This window comes from Nicotiana tabacum, chromosome 8 (genome assembly GCF_000715075.1).
Source record: "Nicotiana tabacum cultivar K326 chromosome 8, ASM71507v2, whole genome shotgun sequence".
In the NCBI taxonomy this organism is placed as follows: Eukaryota; Viridiplantae; Streptophyta; class Magnoliopsida; order Solanales; family Solanaceae; genus Nicotiana; species Nicotiana tabacum.
Window position 1 is genome coordinate 155,597,964 of NC_134087.1, and position 20,404 is coordinate 155,618,367.

General features: G+C 34.4%; 1 non-coding gene across 1 annotated transcript; it reads left to right on the forward strand.

Moving 5' to 3' along the window:
- The first annotated feature begins 10,310 nt into the window (after positions 1 to 10,310).
- On the forward strand, positions 10,311 to 10,419 carry LOC142163680 (small nucleolar RNA Z279/snoR105/snoR108). Its single transcript, XR_012694625.1, has one exon. It is a non-coding gene; the product is annotated as a small nucleolar RNA Z279/snoR105/snoR108 (small nucleolar RNA).
- The last annotated feature ends 9,985 nt before the right edge of the window (positions 10,420 to 20,404 follow it).

A 20,404-nucleotide genomic window follows, 5' to 3' on the forward strand; every position in this document is an offset into this window, starting at 1 on the left:
TTCTGACAGGCACTGCCTCTGGATTATGGCATTTAACTGTACCTGATGCTGAACCTAACATAAAAATGATTACAATTAGTATACAAAAAATTTCATGCAACTCCAGATTTTTCACAAATGAAAAAAAAATAAAAAATCAAATTTTAACATTTTTACAAGCCAAGATAGAGATCAACCTTTGTCACTGAGAGGAGTGAATGATCTAACTTATAATAGACAGTACCCCCCTCCTTTTCTAGGCTTGGCATCGGATGCGTTGTTGTATAACTCAAACACAGGTGGAGTTAATAACTTTTGTTTTCTTCTTCTTGAGATAAGGATAAGTTTTTCTTAGTGAACTTGTATGATAGACCTTATTACTCGCAACGTGATTACATGGTAAACATTTTAAGGTATATATTCAACACATCCCGATAATATGAAGCTAATTAAAGACAAAAGTGTTTTCATCAATTGCACAAGCAGAGCACCTATGAGAAAGCTTTGTGAATAATTTGATAATCTACATTATATTAGTCATGCTTTCCCTTACAATCGTATTTATGCATTTAGGATGGTATTTGAGTTTTTGGCCTCACCATCGGTTAACCTACTTAAGTTTAAAATTTTCAATTATTGAATATACAGAAAGCTACTAAATTTATAATTCTTTTAAGGCATACCAACTATTTAAGGAATTTTTTTTTTGAACATAAAGATACTTATTTATTAAACATAAGTACTAAGCATTACAGGAGTAGTTTTGATCATGATGATCAAGGATAGATGGTAACCCATGCATGGCATGCGAATTATCCATAGCAGCTAGAGTTCTACAATACTTAACAGAAATTATTTTTTCACAAACTTCATCACACTTGTCTTCTAGTATCCTGGCCAAGACAAAAAGGTGGTGGATACAACCAAAATGCTAATTTATTTGAGACTAAGCTGGTCATTCCATGCTTTGCCAATTTGTGAGCTACTTCATTCCCCTGCCTGAAGAGGTGATGCATTTCCACGGTGTCCCTTTGTTCCAGAAGTAACCTGCAACAATTTATAATAAAATCATAAGTTTTGCATCCATCACGAATAAAAGTGATTATCTATGTAGCATCAATCTCTATTTCCAACGGATAGAGTTTCCTGTTATTTGCAATACAAAGTCCTTCATAGAGAGCCATGAGTTCCGCTAGAACTGGATTTCTTACACTTATCTTTGAAGCAAAACCAATTAGCCAGTCCCCTTTCTCATTCCTTATGACCCCTCCAATGCCTCATATACCTTTTTCCTTATTATAGGCACCATCTATGTTTAGTTTATACCATCCCCTACAAGGTTTCGTCCAACTGATGGTGAGAATGACTTTCATATTCCAATTAGACTCCTTATTTGTAAGTAACATGTATTCGATTGATTGATCAATGATCTTACTGAGGGATGAGCGAATGGTAGTATTATTAATATTGTTATATTCCAGATAATAAAGGGAAACAAGGTGTTCCAATTGATTAACTTATTGGGAATAATGTGACTTTTTAATTGGAGAGAATGAAGCCATGTTTGGCTTGAAAGATGAGAATTGGAAGTGTCAGTTCCCAGATTATCCAAAAGGGTTTTAACATTTGGGCATACGAGAAAAATGTGCTTAAGAGATTCAGGTTCCTTACGACAAATAGTACATGTTTTATCTATGTTCATGCCAATATGGGAAAGGTATTTTCTACATGGCAATCTATTGAGGTTGCATAGCCACATAAAGTGCTTAATTTTATTAGTACAGTGCAATTCCCAGATCCAGTCACTTTTGATTTCAGGGTGAACTTTCCCTTCCAAAAGTTCGTAACAAGACTTGGTCGTAAATAGACTGTTTGAGTTACTATCCCAGGATAAAGAATCAGATTTGGTGTCATTGGGGATTAAAGTTGATTGGATTTTAGATATATTTTCTTAGGGATATCTAAGGAAATATTACCCAAATCCCAATTATTCCTAGTTCTAATATCAAATACCCTAAGGGAGGATTCCTCTTTAGTTAAAGGGCCAATGACATAGCTTCTAAGGGCTTTGGAGTTGGTTATCCAATTATTATCCCATAAGTTGAGGGTTGAAGAATTATGAATAGTCCAAGACAGACCTTTTTGGCATAGTTCCCATCCCCTGATCACACTTTTCCAAATGAAGGAGCCCTTATCTTTTGGCTTATGAGAGTATTTTTTAAGAAGTGTTGAAGCCCAAAGATTAGTGGTATTGTTTGCTAATCTCCATGCTAGACTTGCTAGTAGGGTTATGTTTTTTGACCGAGCTTTCCTTAGTCCCCAGCCCCCCTTCCTGTTTAGGTATAGTAACAATACCCCAATTAACTAGATGTAATTTTTTCCTATTTTCGGTTGAGCCCCAAAGGAAATTTCTTTGAATTTGGTCAATAGTCTTAAGGGTTTTTGGGGGAAGCATAGTATATTGCATGTAGTAAGCAGGTAGACTTGCTAGAGTAGATGTAATTAGGGTGCATCTACCGGCTAGGTTAAGCTTGTCACATTTCCATCCTGAGAGCTTACTCCTCATGGTATCAATGATAAATTGGTAGTCTTTGTGATTGAGGTTTTTGCTAATGATGGAAAAACCTAGATATTTCCCAAAAGAATTGCATTCCTTAATACCAAGGAATTTAGAGATATTAGATCTAGTTGTCGTACCACAATTTTCTAAAAATATTATCCAAGATTTTGTAACGTTTATTGTCTACCCAGAGATGGCACAAAATTGCCTAAGAGCAGATTTTATAGAAGAGGTTGTATTATTATTTGCTTTGCCTATTAGAACCAAATCATCTGCAAAAAACAAATGAGATAGTTGGGGGCAGTCTTTACTAAGGGAGATAGGGTCCCAACTTCTTATATCTACTAGGTGATTTATATAGTTTGATAACATCTCCATGCATAGAATAAAAATATAGGGGGACATAGGATCCCTTTGCCTAATTCCTCTACTAGGTTGAAAAAACATAGTTTTTGTTCCATTTACTAAAATAGAAGTGGATGAAGTCACTACACATGACATAATAAGTTTAGAAATATTAGGAGGAAACTTGAAGAAAAGAAGAGTCTTGTATATGAAGGACCATTCAAGTTTATCAAATGCCTTCTCAAGGTCAATTTTTATTAACATTTTCCCATTGTTTCCTTTTGCTTTTTTGAAAGAGTGAATGAGCTCTTGGATGATTATAGCATTGTCACTAGCTCTCCTATGTTTTATGAAGCTAGATTGAATAGGACTAATGAGATTGTTTAGAAAAGGTTTTAGCCTATTTGCAATAATTTTGGTGATTATCTTGTAAATAGTATTACATAGGCTTATAGGATGAAAATTATTGAGGTTGTTAGCATTAGGAAATTTGGGGATAAGGCAAATATAAGTAGAGCTTATTTCTGGAGGAATTGCATTATCCTTAAAAACTTTGTGACAAAAAACCTTCACTGAATCTCCTATTATCTTCCAATATTTTTGGTAAAAAAAAAGATGTAAACCATCCGGTCCGGGAGATTTAAAAGGTTTGAATGAGAATATAGCACTATTAATTTCTTCATCTATCAAGGGTCTGTCCAGAGCAGATAGATCTATTGTATGGAAACTAATTGTGCTATGAAGTAAGTGAGTCATATCTGTAAGGGTGTGACTAGTGCAAAATAACTTAGAGGAGTGATCAAGGGTATGGTTAATAATGTCAAGGTGATTGTCAATCCATACTCCTTCACTATTCTTAAAAAAGCTAATATGATTTTTTCTTCTCCGGTTAGATGCACTTATTTGAAAAAATCTAGTATTTGCATCCCCTTCGTTTAGCTAGGTGATTCTAGATCTAAGCTTCCAATAGTATTCCTCTAATTTGAGAATGTTATTATAATTTGTAATTAGATCTTTTTCTAAACTTTGAAGGAAAGAACTAGAGGAAAGATAAGGGGATTTTTGTATGCCATTTATTCTGGCTAGAAGCAATTTTTTTTCCCTAAATATGTTTCCAAAGTGGTCATTTCCCCATTTCTTAATAAAGGTAGTGAAGGAATTGGTTGCCCCCATTAGATCTTTATTCTTCCATTGGTTTGCAACTATATTACCAAAATTAGGATGAGTACACCAAATATTTTCAAGTCTAAAAAAATTTTCACAGTGGTGAGTAATAATATTGAGCTTAACAAGGATAGGCTTATGATCCGAGTGTGTCTTAGGGAGGTGAGTAATGGTAACATTAGGGAATTTTTTACCCAGTCGTCATCAGCTAGGACTCGGTCTAACCTTTCCATAATTAACCTTTTTTCTTCCTATGATTGAACCAAGTAAACTTACTTCCATTGAAGCCAAGGTCTATTAACTTGCATGAGTCGATATTGTCCCATATTTTAGCTGCCCTATATTTCTTTAGAGGTCTTCCTCCTATTTTTTCATTTGTGCTAATAATATCATTTAAATCACCCCCCAGCATCCACAGACCTTTATAATTTTGTGAGATAGCTTTTATGTTTTCCCACATAATATCTCTATGTTGAACTTGAGTACTAGCGTAAATAGCCGTAAAAAGCCAATTAAAATTAAAAGGACGAACCTGAAGGAGTGCATGGATCTCCTGACCATTTCTGGTGAAGTGCTCAACCGTAACTATGTCATGGTTGTAGAGGACAACCATTCCTCCTGATTGGCCTTCAGCAGGTACCTCTATGAGTTCAGAAAAATTAAATTCATGGAGGAGGGGTGTATGCAAATGCATCCTAGTTTCCAAGAGAGCCACCAAGCAAGGTTTGTGGGTATCGATTAAATCCCTAAAGTTATGACGGAAATCATCATTATTAGCACCTCGGACGTTCCATTATATAATAGTGGTTTCTCTATTCATTAGAGGGGATTGAGGTTGGATCACAGTGGACTCCCTTTCCACTGAGTTGTGAATCCTCCTTCTTGATGGAACTAGAATGATAGCTTGCTTTCCTACGGTGGGATCTTGTGGTGGACGAACATGCATTGAGCATTTGTACATGGTGCTCGGGCAACTGGAGATGTATTTCTTGCTCCATAGTTCAGGGAAGAGAAGTATTTTTACTTCGTTTAGGCTTGAGAATTCTACACTCGGTTGAGTACCTTGTGGATGGTGTTCTTCTTCTTCCTCTACTGGAGGTTGTGGAGGGCCTTGTTTTGGAGCATTGGCTTGAATAATTGGATCTAGGTTGACCAGGGCCATGTTTGGAAGATTGTTGTTTCCCTGGGATGCATGGTGACCCCATGGCATAAAGATTGGGTTGATCATCATGCTCTCCTCTGCTGGGAAGAAGGGGAGAATCATTGGGAGATTGATATATTGGTTGGGAGTTTGAGGGAGGTCCCATTGACTCTGTATTTCCTGGATCAACGTGTGGTTCATATGTGGGGATAAGGGGTGGAGAATGTTGTTGATCCAAGCTTGGTTTGTGTAGTTGTTCATAGCCAAGTACATCCCCTCCGCTATTAGTTGGGCTAGGTAACGAGTATTCTGTATTATTATTACCATTTCCTGACTATTGATATGAATATTGAAGGTTATTGCATGGCCTAGGAGACCTGCTTCTAGCCAAGAGGTCGGTTGGTAGTTCTGGGATTGAGGGGGTGATGTGAAGAAGAGGGGCTGGTTCTGTAGTTGTGGAGGGTTGGCCATTTGAGAGGGTCTGAGTTGGTTTGTTAGGTGAATCAATCGAAACCTTCTTCTTGCTGATAGTGGGAGTCTTGACATTGTTGTCTTGGATGGTATTTATGATGTTTATACCGGTAGTAGGAGATTTAGCTTTTGTAGGATTATTGATTTCAATAGTGGTCTTTTGATGCATGTCCGGTAATTGGTTTAGCGTGTGTTGATATATAATATCTTTAGAGGATATTGAGTTTGCTAAGAACTCTGAATTTTCTGCCATTTGGACGTCCCCCTTTGCATGCATGGCCATGTGTAATGTAGATTGGATAGGGATAGTAGTGTTATCTGGATTAGTACTAGTATTGTACATTAGATTAGGGGCAACCGAGTCATTCCTAAGTTTGTCTTTAGTGGAAACTTCTTGTAATGATTGCGATGAGGGTTCCAATGTGGGAGTATTACTTGACACATGTTTAATTTTGTCTTTTCTACTTTCCATGCATTGGGCAATAGGGATTGTATCCGGATTGTCATCTAAAACATCATCCAAAACCATGTGCTCTATTAAGTTCAGAGCCTCAAAAAAGTTTGGATTCTTTCCAGTATTGAGGAAGCTATTTTTTTCCTTGTACTGTTTATTCATTGGCATATTACCAGTAGTATTGGATGGTTCTTTACTCAAATTTTTAGAGGTATAGTAGGGATCATTATGAGGTTTGGAGGACATACCTGTGTCAGTGCGAGATGGATTCATATGTGTACCTTGACTGTTACCTTTTGCAGTGTGGACTTGATTTACTCCATTGGCTTTCTTCTTCTTACTAAACGTGACAGTTACCCAATCGAGGAGTCTTGTTGTTGAGGTCCTGTTATACCTCCTTGGATATCATTGGCTTTATGGGGTGGTGAGGGTACTAAATATTTTAATTGGTTATGACCTAATTTCCACATTTAATACATAAAAAGTTTTTCCCTTCATAGTGTATATGTTGCTTGTAATTTCCAATATAGACGAATGACTTTACTGGTTTGTCCATAGGAACTTAAACACAAAGTCGAGCATATCTTCCTCTTAGACTTGAGGAAGTGCAGGCATCAATCCTCAATAGACGACCTATAGTATTCCCTATTTTTTGAAGAATGGTTAAGTCATAAAATTCAATAGGAAGTTGTGGTAATCGAATCCACACGGCTGATTTTAATTGTTTTGCCTCACTTGCTACAAAATGAGGTTCCCATAGGTGATAGCCATTAACAAACCATGGTCCGTTATTGAGGGCTCTGGACATATTCTCTTCTTTGGAGAATTTTACTATGAAATAATCAGCCCCTAGATCCATTAGGGTGAAATTTTCGTTTGGTTTTCACAGTTGGTATATCTTCCTTCTGAGGTATTGATGGAGGATACGTTTTCCCATGAGCTTAATAATAAGAGAATATTTTCATGGTTGGTATATCCTTTGAAGATCACCTACTGAAAAGGGAAAATTGTAGGTTATCATTTGATTCTATGGTGTTTTGTGGACTAGTTATATGGCTAGGCAGACCATAGGAATTATAGTCTAGTTGCGTGGGAAAGACTTGAGTGGTTTGTGGTTGCATGGGGTTTTGAATAATTTGGCCGCTAATAGTGTCCAATAGAAGAGCTTCCTTATATGAAGAACCTTGAGGTTGAGGTATTTTATCTAGCATGATTGGTGAGGAGGAGTTCTCTGCATCAATCATTTGATTTCCCCTACTAGTAGAAAGAATATGCGGATTAATTTCTTCACAATTATGCTGTATATCAGGTGGTTTGGGTGGGATTTGGGAGGCTGGGTGAGTGGATAGTGAGATAGTTTCCATGAAAGTGGAGATAGGGAATGTAGAGAGAAGGGAGAGTTTCTCTCTCTTTCAAGTGTCGGTTGATACGCTTCTAACTTAACTACATAACTTCTATTTAAGGAGATATTGATATTCAAAAAAGAGCTCTTAGGTCAGGTTGAGAATCTTGAAGATTTGGAGTAAGTATCTTACTGTAACATGAGAGTAATTTTTTACCAAGTTAGATCATCATGAGTTTCCAAAATTTGAATTTGGTGAAAAGTAATAAAAAAAATCAAAGAGAAGAACGTAGCTAAATCCAGGGGAAATCGGAGAGCAGAAGCAAAGTAAAAGAATGAAAAAAAAAAATGGCGACCTCACGGGATAGCTATGAAATTAAGATTCCGAAACCTAAATGTTATTGATTTTGACTCAAAATACGTTTTTAATGTGTAAAAAAAGTTACTTTTCTATATATAACGCGATTTTAAACTGTGCTATACTTTAACGGTGTTTTGACCGTTAAAGTATAGCGCGGTTTAAAACCGCGTTATACATATAAGTGTTAGAAGTTAGCTTTGGCATTGAGGTGATGGGTTCGAATCCTTATACAAGCATTCCTTTATTTTCCTATTTTTTATTTCTTTTCATTATTTGGTTTAAGTATTTAGATATAAATACTTTAATAGAAAAGCCTTTTATTATTTCTTTAAAAAATCAACCGACATTTTTAATAGTTGTTCTTTTGTGCTTTACGTAAAACAAAATTATTTTTTCTCATTTTCAAATTAGAATTATGAGTTTTATTTTATAGTTAAAATTTTCATAAGAGAATAACATATATAATTTAATCTATTGGTTGAATTATTTTATTTTTTGATATAAAAAAATATGTTCACGCACACAACCAAAAAATTAGAAGGTACCATAAATTAAAAGAATTGTCAGTAGACTAGTGTGCGAACATATATTCATCTAGTGCAGGGCGGACGTAGCACTAAATCTATCGGTTCAATTGAATTCATAATTTTCGATTTGAACTATAAATTTATGTGTAAAATTCACTAAAATTGTAACAAATAGTATATATGAACCCATAATTTTTAAAAATATAATGGGTTCAATGCTAAGAACCTTAAAAATTAAACTCATAAAGTTTAAATTCTAAATCCACATACGATCTAGCGGAGGATATTAATTATCACAGTTACTTGTTTCATAAAATACTCTCATGATTAGCGTGATTACATTTACATATGCTGTAATTCATGGCCTAAACTAGCAAGACTTAGATTATGGAAATTAGAAATTTTAGAGAAGAAAAAACAAATTAATTAAGGAAATCCTACTTTAGTCTAATAAATTAGGAATAAAATGGTTAAAATGTTAGCAACTTACTTTAATTAGGTATGAAATTATTTTGGGGGATTATCGTGATACGATATATCTTTCTCCTTCTCATTATGTAAGTTATTAGGGAAACTCTACTTGGTGGACATTTTTTTCCTTTATATACCTTGATATAAGTTTTATAAATAATATTATATCAAAGATAAAGTTTTTGTCTGAATAAGCAAAATATGCCAATATTGTTTGCTGAAGGAATTTATTATTTAATGTGAAAAGGAATAAATAAAATAAAATAGTTAGCAGGCATATGTGCATTTGAAATTGACACTAGTCTTTAAATTTGAATGCACATTTAAAAAGAAAGATATTAAAAAAAAATAATTCAACCAATAGATTAAACTATATATATTATTCTCTTATGAAAATTTTAACTATAAAATAAAACTCATAATTCTAATTTGAAAATAAAAGGAGAAAAAAATAATTTTGTTTTACGTATAGCACAAAATAACAACTATTAAAAATGTCGGTTGATTTTTTAAAGAAATAATAAAAGGCTTTTCTATTAAAGTATTTATATATCTAAATACTTAAACCAAATAATGAAAAGAAATGAAAAATGAAAAAAAAATAGGAAAATAAAGGAATGCTTGTGTAGGGAAAGGAACCCAACACCTCAAGGCCAAAGCTAACTTATCAGCTATCATTTAATCATTGCACCACCCAACACTTATGTAGAAAATGCGGTTATTAAAGGTGTTATAGTATAACGCGGTTTTAAACCGCGCTACACTTTGACGGTGTTTTGGCCGTTAAAGTATAGCGCGGTTTAAAACCGCGTTATATATAGAAAAGTAACTTTTTTTTACATATTAAAAACGTATTTTAAGTCAAAATCAACAATATTTAGGTTTCGGACTCATGAAATTAACCTGAAATCTTTTTCTGAAGCAAGCCCACCATCACAATGGCGTAACAGACATTTTAAGACAGAAGCTACCTAAAGCAATTAAGATATTAATTTGGGTACCTCTGTATTTTAAAGAGCTTCGTAAACTTAGTATTGTCAAATTATATCAGTAGAGGCAAATACAGACTTAGATGTATAACCTATTTTCATTACAATGAACCAAGCATTCATCTTAAATTGCATATGCATTAAAAATAGAGACAATTCCAATATACAATCTTTGTAATATCATCTTGCTTAACTTTATTTGACAACCAAACTACCTTTAATGTTTGCGACAGTTCTGTAGAAGGAATCAATCCCTATATGATTTTGTGAAATGTAGTAAAAGCATGTTGAATTTGAAACGTGTCCTCAAAATGACATCTTTTATTTCTCGATGTTGAGTCTTGAGCTTCTCACTCCCCTATTCTGTATCATTCAGAAGTGAGTGAGAAAATTTGAAAGTAACACTCCCACATCGAAGAATGAAGAAAGCTGAAGGCTGATTGAATAGAATAAAGAATAGATGCAGTGGGCTGTGGAAAAGCATGATCCTTCAGGCAAGTTTAAAGGGGATGTGATGAGTGGTCGATGCTCGCAAATAAAATATGCGAGAAGGGTGTCACAGCCCAAAGCCTGGTTACGACAATCTGGGCGCCTAGCTTTTACCAATCTGATCCCTATTCTTGAATGCACCCCCCGCAAATATTTGTCTAGTTTAAACTTTAATTATTGTCAGCCTTTTTCTAATGTTTATTTCGTTTCATCTTGTTTGTACATTGTTTTTTATTAGTTTATTAAGTAAGAAATGACACAGTTCTAAATTTTTTTATGACAAGTTTCAACTAATTACACAAATGCTATGAATTATTTAGAATTAAAAATTTCAAAAATCTTCTTTTAATAAAATATTGTGTTAACTCAACCTATAACAAACAAAGTAAAATGAAAAGAGTAATTTTTACTTGTTCTTATCCCAGTTTCTAAGCTTCTCACTCAATTTAGTATCATTGATTTCAATTTCAATAATAAAATTCCCTCAAAATAATAAAATTCAGTAAAGCGTTGACATCTGTTAAATGATGATGGAGGAGCTTACCAACCATAGGTCTAGACGCCTATGTTAGTAATTTATAAGTAATAATTTCGACTTTCGAAAATTTATGGTCTTAAAAGTTTAAGGGGTAAAAGCTTTATGGGGTCATGACATTTGTGTAGTTATAAAAATTTCTCATTAAGGGTAAAAATGAAGAGTTTAAAATTGAATTATTTTCTAAATTTAGAAATGTGTTATTTATTTTGGAACATACCAAAAAATAAAATACATCATCTAATTTGACATGGAGGGAGTAATTTATAAGTAATAATTTAGATGTCTACTCAAGGAAACAAGTATAAGACCACACTAGAACGTTTACTGCGTGAACCATTATCATTAGACTTTACCTTAAAGAAGAAATATAACTAGACATTACCATTTTTCAAAGCTTGATCGTCTTTTATATATATAATTCAATCACATTTGAATGCGAATACCAGTTTAAACTAGTAATGCTTATGTTATCTTTAATCAACCACCAATTTTGTTATGATTTAAAATACTAATTTTGTTATGAATTTAATTTTTTCTAATGGTGTAGCATTTATACATGAAACAACATTAATGAGTTGACTCAGGCTCCGTGCCATCGTTAATTCTCCTAGAGAGAGAGATCAACTTCTCACTAGAATTCCCAACCATTTTTTTCCTTAATCAACTTTTTAATCCGATGGAAACCAACGGGGAAGAAAACATAACACAAATGTTCCACCAAAATCCTCAGATAACATCATGCAACCAAACTTCTCAAATCCCTCCTACAAGGAAAAACTCCTACAAGATGAAGTTTTTTCTACCAACCCACAAAATAATATCACATCATTTCCTATGGACATACAATTCCCAGAAGAAGATGCTAGAGTGGAAGGTGACTCGTTAAAGGATTTAAATCAAATAATCTTAACGGGCATTGATAGACAACGTATTTAATACTCGGTCATCATAAAGCTTATGGGGAAACGATTGATGCAGCACAACCTAAAGAAGAAGATCCAAGACTTATGAAGACCTACAGAAAATTTTTCTCTCGTTGATCTTGGTGAAAACTATTATACTGTAAAATTTGCCAAAGAGGAAAATATGCTAAAGGTGCTTCAAAATGGCCCCTGGTTTATTAATGGTTTCTTCCTCTCAGTTCAAAAATGGATACCAAATTTTATGGTTAAACAAGCCCGGCGGTGTTATTCAGCGGTGTGGGTAAGATTATCCCAACTACCTACTGAATTTTACGATGGAATCATCATAATGAAAATTGACAATGCCATTGGGAAACTACTAAAGGTGGACGCCTGTACATTAGCCACCTTACGGGAGAGATACACCAGATTATGTGTTGAAATACCATCAGAACAACCAGTTCCAACACAAGTACTAGTAGGATTACACAAGTAACAAATCCTATATAAAAGAGAAAATATATTATGCAAATCCTATGGAAGACTACAACATGTAACAAATCAATGTCCCTACAACTCTCAACCAATCCAAGCAAAGGGAGAGCACACCATTCCATGCCCATTACAAGTTGAACAAGAAAGAGATCAGGAGTGGAAGACGATTTCTATTCCCAAAAAAGGCACGATCAGAGAACTTAACCAGTCCAAAGCAATGTCAGGCACTCCAAAAGTCCTAGGTATAAATGTTCGAACTTATGATGCATCAAAGGGTAAGTACATTGATACTCAACATCTAAAATATGTCAATAAGCAATACTTAGCGGATGCAGATTTGCCTACTAGTAACCATAGACAATTTCCTAACTTGAACTCCACAAATTACATTGCCTCCCTTAGTGCTAATAGTGCCAAAAATCTTACCAACAAATATGCTCTACTTGAAGAAGAACCCATGGTTTTAGGAAATGAGACTAGTTACCCAAAAATCACTAGCCTCTTGCATGACTCTAAAAACTGGAAGCAAACATGTGGCCAAAATGTGGCAAATCCTACATGCACTACTAATGACATTCAAATTGATTTTATTAATCAAAATCTCAATAACTACAAAAATCCTATCATTACTAATCACTACACTATAGACTCTAACAATAATGATAAAAAACAAACCTACCACAATGCCAACGGATTAACCCAAGATCACCAACATGCAAAAACCTCTGCTACTAACCAACTACAAAAGGAACACATGACAAATGGGAAAAGACATGTGGATATGACAATATCCATACAAGATCTTAATAAATCCTTCACGCAAGACCCTTCAAAATTCATGTAAATAGACCAAATCATTACTACCCCTACTACCATTTCTCTAACTAACACTCTTGCTATATAGAAAGATCTAAAAAATGCCAAGGATTCCAATGACACTAAGAAAGAGGTACAGATTGATCCAATTGTACCGAGTCTATCGGAACCAAAACATGAACAATCTCCCACCTCTCCCTCCCCACTTCCCTCAAAATACAGTAATCTATGCCCAACCACCAAACATACCAAACCACCATCTTTAGTTATGGGTGGAGCTGGGACTCATAGGACATACCATATCCTTCAACTTGGAGATCAATGGCTAAGAGTCCATTTTGATCATCCAAAATACTCACTACCTAGATCAACTCATCTTAGAGGGGATGAACTTAGCAATGGGCAATTATATAAACCGAATGTGGATAAATAACATATTGCAACCACTGGCTCCATTCATGAACCAGAACTTGATACAAAAAATGCACCACATGTGGAACATACCGACCAACTCTAACAACAACATCCCACAAAATGTACCACTGACTCTACCTTTCTTTTCACCGGAAGAACTGACCCTTCACTCAAGGGATAACTCAACAGATGGAAGCACACCGAAGCACACCAAATGGCACACAACCACAATGCAGCCCCTATGGAGGATCAACAATCGGTTGCAAATATGGAAAATCAGGAAGAACAACAAGAAGAAGAAGAAGAGGAGGAGATCTTACCTCACCTAAGGTAGCCAGCAGTGGCTTTTTCAAGCTTCAACGAGGTAAAAATATTAATATTCTAGGAGAGACTAGACAAGAAGTGTATCTTCAGTTGTCCAGTGACAGTATACAAGTGCTCACTAGACATAAGGCCTTCTCAGGATCTGACGGTGGGGAATAACGTGGTAATCTAGTACCATCACTAAGAAGGACCAATGGACCTCTAGTGAGGGACATTCTAAACAACAACCAACAAACCAACTCCCAAATAATGAATCAAGCAACTAACTTCATTATTTGGAACGTGAGAGGTGCAAATAATAATAATTTAGAAGAAATTTTAGGGAGCTTATGGATATCCACAGACCTTGCATGGTTGCTCAGTTAGAAACAAAAATGGCAAGCCACACCTCTATCTTGGAAGACTTTGACTTCAGTGAAATGATCGAAATGCCAGCTATAGGTCAAGCGGGTGGCCTTGTAATCTTGTGGAATCATAATATGGTAACAGTGAACAACTTCACAAGGAGTGGCCAGGAAATCCATGCTATGATCTAGGTAAGACTTAAACAAATCCCTTGGCTTTTTAGTGCTTTATATGCTAGTACCAATATTTTGGATATGAATGTTCTATGGGGTAATTTGAGAAATATTTCCAATAGGTATAAAGGGCCATGGTTGGTTGTGGGATTTCAATGAGGTTATAGATCACAAGGATAAATTTGGAGGTAGAACCATTAATCAAAATAGGGCCAAGTCTTTAATTAATTGTTTAAACAATTGCAACTTAGTTTACCTAGGTTTCAAAGGGTGTAAATACACTTGATCAAACCATCAGAGAAGGAAAAATGGCTTGATAATGGAAACACTGATAGGGTCTACTCGAATGTGGAATGGTTAGAGAATTACCCCAACATGAACATCACACATCTACCAAAAACTCACTCAGGCAATAACCCTATCCTCATATCCCTTAGGTATAAGATGTACAATAATATTGAGAACCTTTTAGAATAGAAACTATATGGTGCTCTCATCTGGACTTCATAAATATTGTCTATAATAGTTGGAATGGTAGAGACTTTATTGAAGGCACAATTTGTTTTTCAAAATTACAGTCCTTAAGTGGAAAAGGAACACCTTTGGTAGCATCTTCGACAAAAAAAGGAAAATCCTAGCTCGATTAGAGGGTATCCAGAATTCTCCTAAGTACCCGTTTAGTAATTTCCTTTGTAACCTTGAAGAGTCACTAATTGTTGAATATAATGATATCCTCAAACTTGAAGAGGACTATTGAAAACTAAGATCAAGAGTAAATTGGCTAAATGATGATGATGCGAATACTAGATTTTTTCATATAAAGACTACTAGTAGAAGAAGGAGGAATAACATTGTCTATTTCAAAGATGATAATAGAAACTGGTTGGATGATCAAAATGCCATAACGACTCACACAATAAATTTTTTTGCTAAACTCTTCACAACATCCCATGACAATTTGAACTGGTCATACATTAAAAATGATACCCCGAATTTCCATACTATTGATCTATCAAGCCTTGATAAACCTCTTAGAAATCATGAAATTAGGAAGGCTGTTTTCTCTTTCAAGCCATACAAAGTCCAGGTTCGGATGGGTTACACCCTTTCTTTTTTTTGAAAATATTGGCACATAGTGGGTAGTAAGGTTATTAACCTTTGCCACAATGTCTTTCAAACAAAAAAATCCCCCCAGACATAAATGATACTTATTTATGTCTAATCTCCAAAATTAATAATGCAAATAATCTAAAAAAAATTAGACCTATAAGTCTTTGCAATACCATATAAAAATCATTACTAAAATAATCGCAAATCGTATCAAGCCCTTCCTAAATCTTCTTATTAGCCAAGAACATGCTAGCTTCTTAAGAAATAGGCGGGCTAGTGATAATTCTATTATCATTCAGGAAATCATTAGGAAGTTAAACACGTCTAAGGGCAAACCAAGTTTTGTTCTTAAAATTGATCTAGAAAAAGCTTTCGATAAACTGGAAAGGCCCTTCATCTATAGAACATTAAAATTCTTCAAATTCCCTCCGAATATTTCCTCCCTAATCTTAAATTGCATAACTACGAGTAATATTTTAATTCTTGTTAATGGAATCAAATCAAAGACTTTCTACCCATCAAGAGGAATTAGGCTAGGAGACCCTATGTCCCCTTACCTCTTTATCCTTTGTATAGACATGCTTTCAAAAACGATTAACAACCATGTAGACACAAGAAGGTGGGATCCTGTAAAAATAAACCATAACAGCCCGTATCTATCCCACATTATTTTCACAGATGACCTAACCCTAATGGGGAAGGCAAATAATAAAATAATGCTCACCATCCAACAATGCTTGGATAACTTTTGCACCCTCTCAGGACATAACATCAATAAAAACAAGTGAAAAATATTGGTTTCAAAGAATTGCCATCCACAAATTAAAAATACCCTCACAAACTTCTTCGATATTAACATTAGCAACTCCTTCGAAATGTACTTAGGTTTTCCAATAACTCATAGCAAGCCAAAAGCAAAAGACTACCATTTCCTTATAGATAGAATGAGGTTCAAATTAAATAATTGGAATGCCAAGTGGCTCAGTATGGCTGGGAGAAGCACTTTAGCCGCCTCAACACTCTCCCAAACCATATAATGCAATTATCCGTTCTCCCCGCAAAAACTCTTAACACCATAGACAAAATCCAAAGATATTTTATATGGGGTAGCACGACGGGAAAAAGGAAAATGCATCTTATTAAATGGGATATTATTACCAGACCTAAGGAGCTTGGAGGCCTTTGCATCCGGAAAGCAAAGTCAAAAAATCTTGCCATATTAACCAGCCTAGCATGGAGAGCTCTTAATAACCCATCTGCCCTATGGGCAAAAATCTTGATCAGCAAATACAGTAACAACGGAACTACAAAGTCAAGCTCACACACTTGGAACAGTCTCTTAAAAGGATGGCTCAATTGCAACAAAGGTATTCGATGGACGGTTGACAAAAACTCCCTTCTAAATATATGGGATAATAATTGGATCCCAAGGGTCAACAATCTTAGGGAACATATCGTAGGTCCTTTAAATAAAGAGGAATCGTGTTTGAGAAAAGGAGACATTGATGGAACAAGAGAATGCTACCTAGGAAAAATTTCCTTTAAAATCCCAAATGATAGCATTAATCACATAAAAACAGTGGATTTAACCCCTAACCAAAACAATAATTCTCCCTTATGGACTCTCAATAACAGTGGTATCTTCACAATGAGCTCCTGTTATAATCTTTGGGAAAATAACGAGCATAATGACAAAAACTTCAACTGGATTTGGGAGCTTAAGTACCCCAACAAAATAAAATTCTTCATGTGGAAATGCTTTCATGTTAGAATCCCAACCCCTGATTACCTTTATAAGTGTGAAATAAATATCGATCCGGTATGTCCAGTTTGTAAAACCTCAAACGAATCCATAAGCCATATTTTTTTTGGAATGTCATATTGCAAAATCCTTATGGGAATTGATGGGATAGAAAATCACCGCCAATAATGAAAATGTACACTCGATCGATCATCTAAAGGGTGCTAACATAACACCTCACAATCAACATACATCATGGGAAGAATTATTTCCATTCACGCTATGAGTCATTTGGAATAATAGGAACTTTAACAACTAAAACAACACATCCCATGGAATTAACTCAAACAATATTATCAAGCTGGCATTAGAATTCAAGTTCTTAGCTACTAATCCAACAACATATACGATTAAAAAAGATATTAACACAATTTGGTACCCTCCCCAAAAAGGATGGTACAAAATCAATATTGATAGTGCTTTCAACAATGCTTGGAGGCATGGGAGGAGTTTTACGTAATTTCAAAGGGGAATGGATCACCGGCTACCACAACAAAACATATGCACTGACTCCGCTCCAAGTAAAATTACAAGCTCTATAACAAACTCTCAAACTAATTTTGCAGGAGAATCTACTACCCATCGAAATGGAGACGGATGCAACTTATGTAATGCATATGCTTGATACAAACTACGCTACTTATGCAAATTTAATTTCACAATGCAGGTGACTAATGGGTAAAGCAATGCAAAGGGGGAAGTCGTGCTGAAGCATAATTTTCGTGAAGGAAACTTGGTGGGACACCTTTTGGCTAAGGAAGCACTTAAACAGACCAGCATAAATAAATTATGTGTTTTTGTTAAACCTCCAAACTATGTGGTGGATGCCCCACAAAGATCAGGAAGGTTTTTATTATGTAAGAAATACTTTTACTAGTATATGTTGTAAGCTGCCTGCTCTAGGAAATGTAAATGCCCTACGAGGCATAACTGTAGCCCAATGCGGCAGTAACGAAGACAATGGTGCACTGTATTGCTACTTTATTATTATTATTATTATTATTATTATTATTATTATTATTATTATTATTATTATTATTTTATATTACGTATATTAAAATGCAAATAATGTATGTCGGCGTGTGTTTGTGTGTGATTTTAAGCATACACATTGCAAATTAATTTCTTAAAAATCCAAGTTGTAACAAATTTTTTCGGTCTACAAACAATCAGCAATCCCAAATTTATTGCCTGATTTTCGGCAATAAAAACAGTCAATCCTCCCAAAATTAGTGCCTCTGTTTTGTAAAATTACTATTATTTAATAATCAAAAAATATTAAAAAGTAAAAAAAATTCGTGTGATCTCTGCCTTCCTAAAAAAAATGGGTTTCATAGCATATTTACCATCTAATCTCTTTGTCTTCCTAAAAACATTCCCAATTCTCTTTGTCTTCCTAAAAAAACGGGTTTCAAGATTGCTTACCGTATGATCTCAAGATAAGAAGATACTCATCAACAATAACCAATGTTATGTCTACAAAATCATACTCAAGCAACACTTCCTCAGATCTGAATCTTTATTAACTAAAATTTAGGGATTTCTACATGGAAAGGATTCTCAATCAAGGTATGTTTATCCTCCTTAATTTTGGAATTTTATATATATCCTCCTTAATTTTGGAATTTTATATATAAACCCTAAATGTAGACTATTGTAATTTCATAAGAACTTTTTTTCGATATAAACTACATAAGATTTGTAAATCTATATATAAACCCTAAATTTCATAAGAGCTTTTTTCGGCCTAGAAGCTATTTTACGGCTCTTTTTATGGAATTTTTTTTATTTATAGCAAGTAAAAAGATTATGCCAATATATATATACATTTTACTACAGACAATCCTCTTATCAAATTTTCTCTAAGAACAAATATGACGACGTTTGACTATATCAACAATATATCGAGTAACAAGATGAGTTGGAATTTGAAGGTACGAATAGTGAGATTGTGGTACGTTCCAGACCGCGACAAACCAGACAACATCGTCTCTCTTGAATTAATTATTCAAGACGAAGAGGTGTATTCTTTTTTAGTTGCATTTATTTTTTTCCATAATTTGACTACAATCTCCATCTGCTACTTTGTACTATGAAATTCATTAGGTTACGCGTGTATTTAATCAACTACAATTTTAATTTTTATGATCTAGATGGAGATACCTCGAATACAGCTTTTCCATATATATAGATTAGGTGTAAATGATGCTAACTCTTAATCTGCAATTTTGTATTTTATGTGCGAGAACTTTTTGGGATATCTAATATGTTGTATGTGTTATTTTGGAAAGGCAAGCATTCACATATAGGATTTACCCATTGATGCTTCACTGTTTAATATACTCTGTGACAACACTGTACAACTGAGTATTTGTCTGACTCAATATTAATTATGATTATTTTTTCTAGGGCGATCGTATTCATGCGACTGTTGGTCGGTCTCTTATACGTATGTTCAAACCAAAGATACAAGAATTGGGTTTGTACTTTATGAAGAACTTTGTGGTTGGACCAAATTATACGAAACTTAAATACACGCGGTATAAATTGAAGTTGACATTTACTCATAAGACGATTGTAGAGGAAGCAAATGATCATCTTTTTGGTGTGAGTATCTTCGACTTAAAACCTTATGAGTATTTGATAAACAAAATTGATGTTGAAGAAAGTGAACTCTTCGGTAAGTATTCAATTCACATTTCTTTTATTTGAATGTCTTATCAACTTTCTCCGGATCATTTTTTTAAATTATTATAGATGTCATTGGAGAGGTTATAAGTTATGGTGAAGTAGAATCCCATAACCAAGGTGATAAAAAAGCACTTATATGAATGTGGAACTTGAAGATCATGAGTAAGATTGCGTCTATGAATTACTTTGTTATATATTAACATGATAACTTATCATTGTCTGATTAAGTTGTTATATAAATTACACAGGAGAAATAATATCTCGGCAACATTTTGGGGAGAATTCGTTGACCAAATCTTGCCACATTTAGAGGGATCACCCCATCAGCCGGTCATAGTTGTTATGCAGTTGATAAAAGCTCACAAATTTCAAGGTATTTCTATTGTTTTGATGACATGGGATAAATTTTTTATGTTAATTTTTTGGTTCAGAAACTAAAGTTATATATAGGCAAATATTCTGTGCGTAATACTTGGCATGTCTCAAAGCTCTGGATTAACCC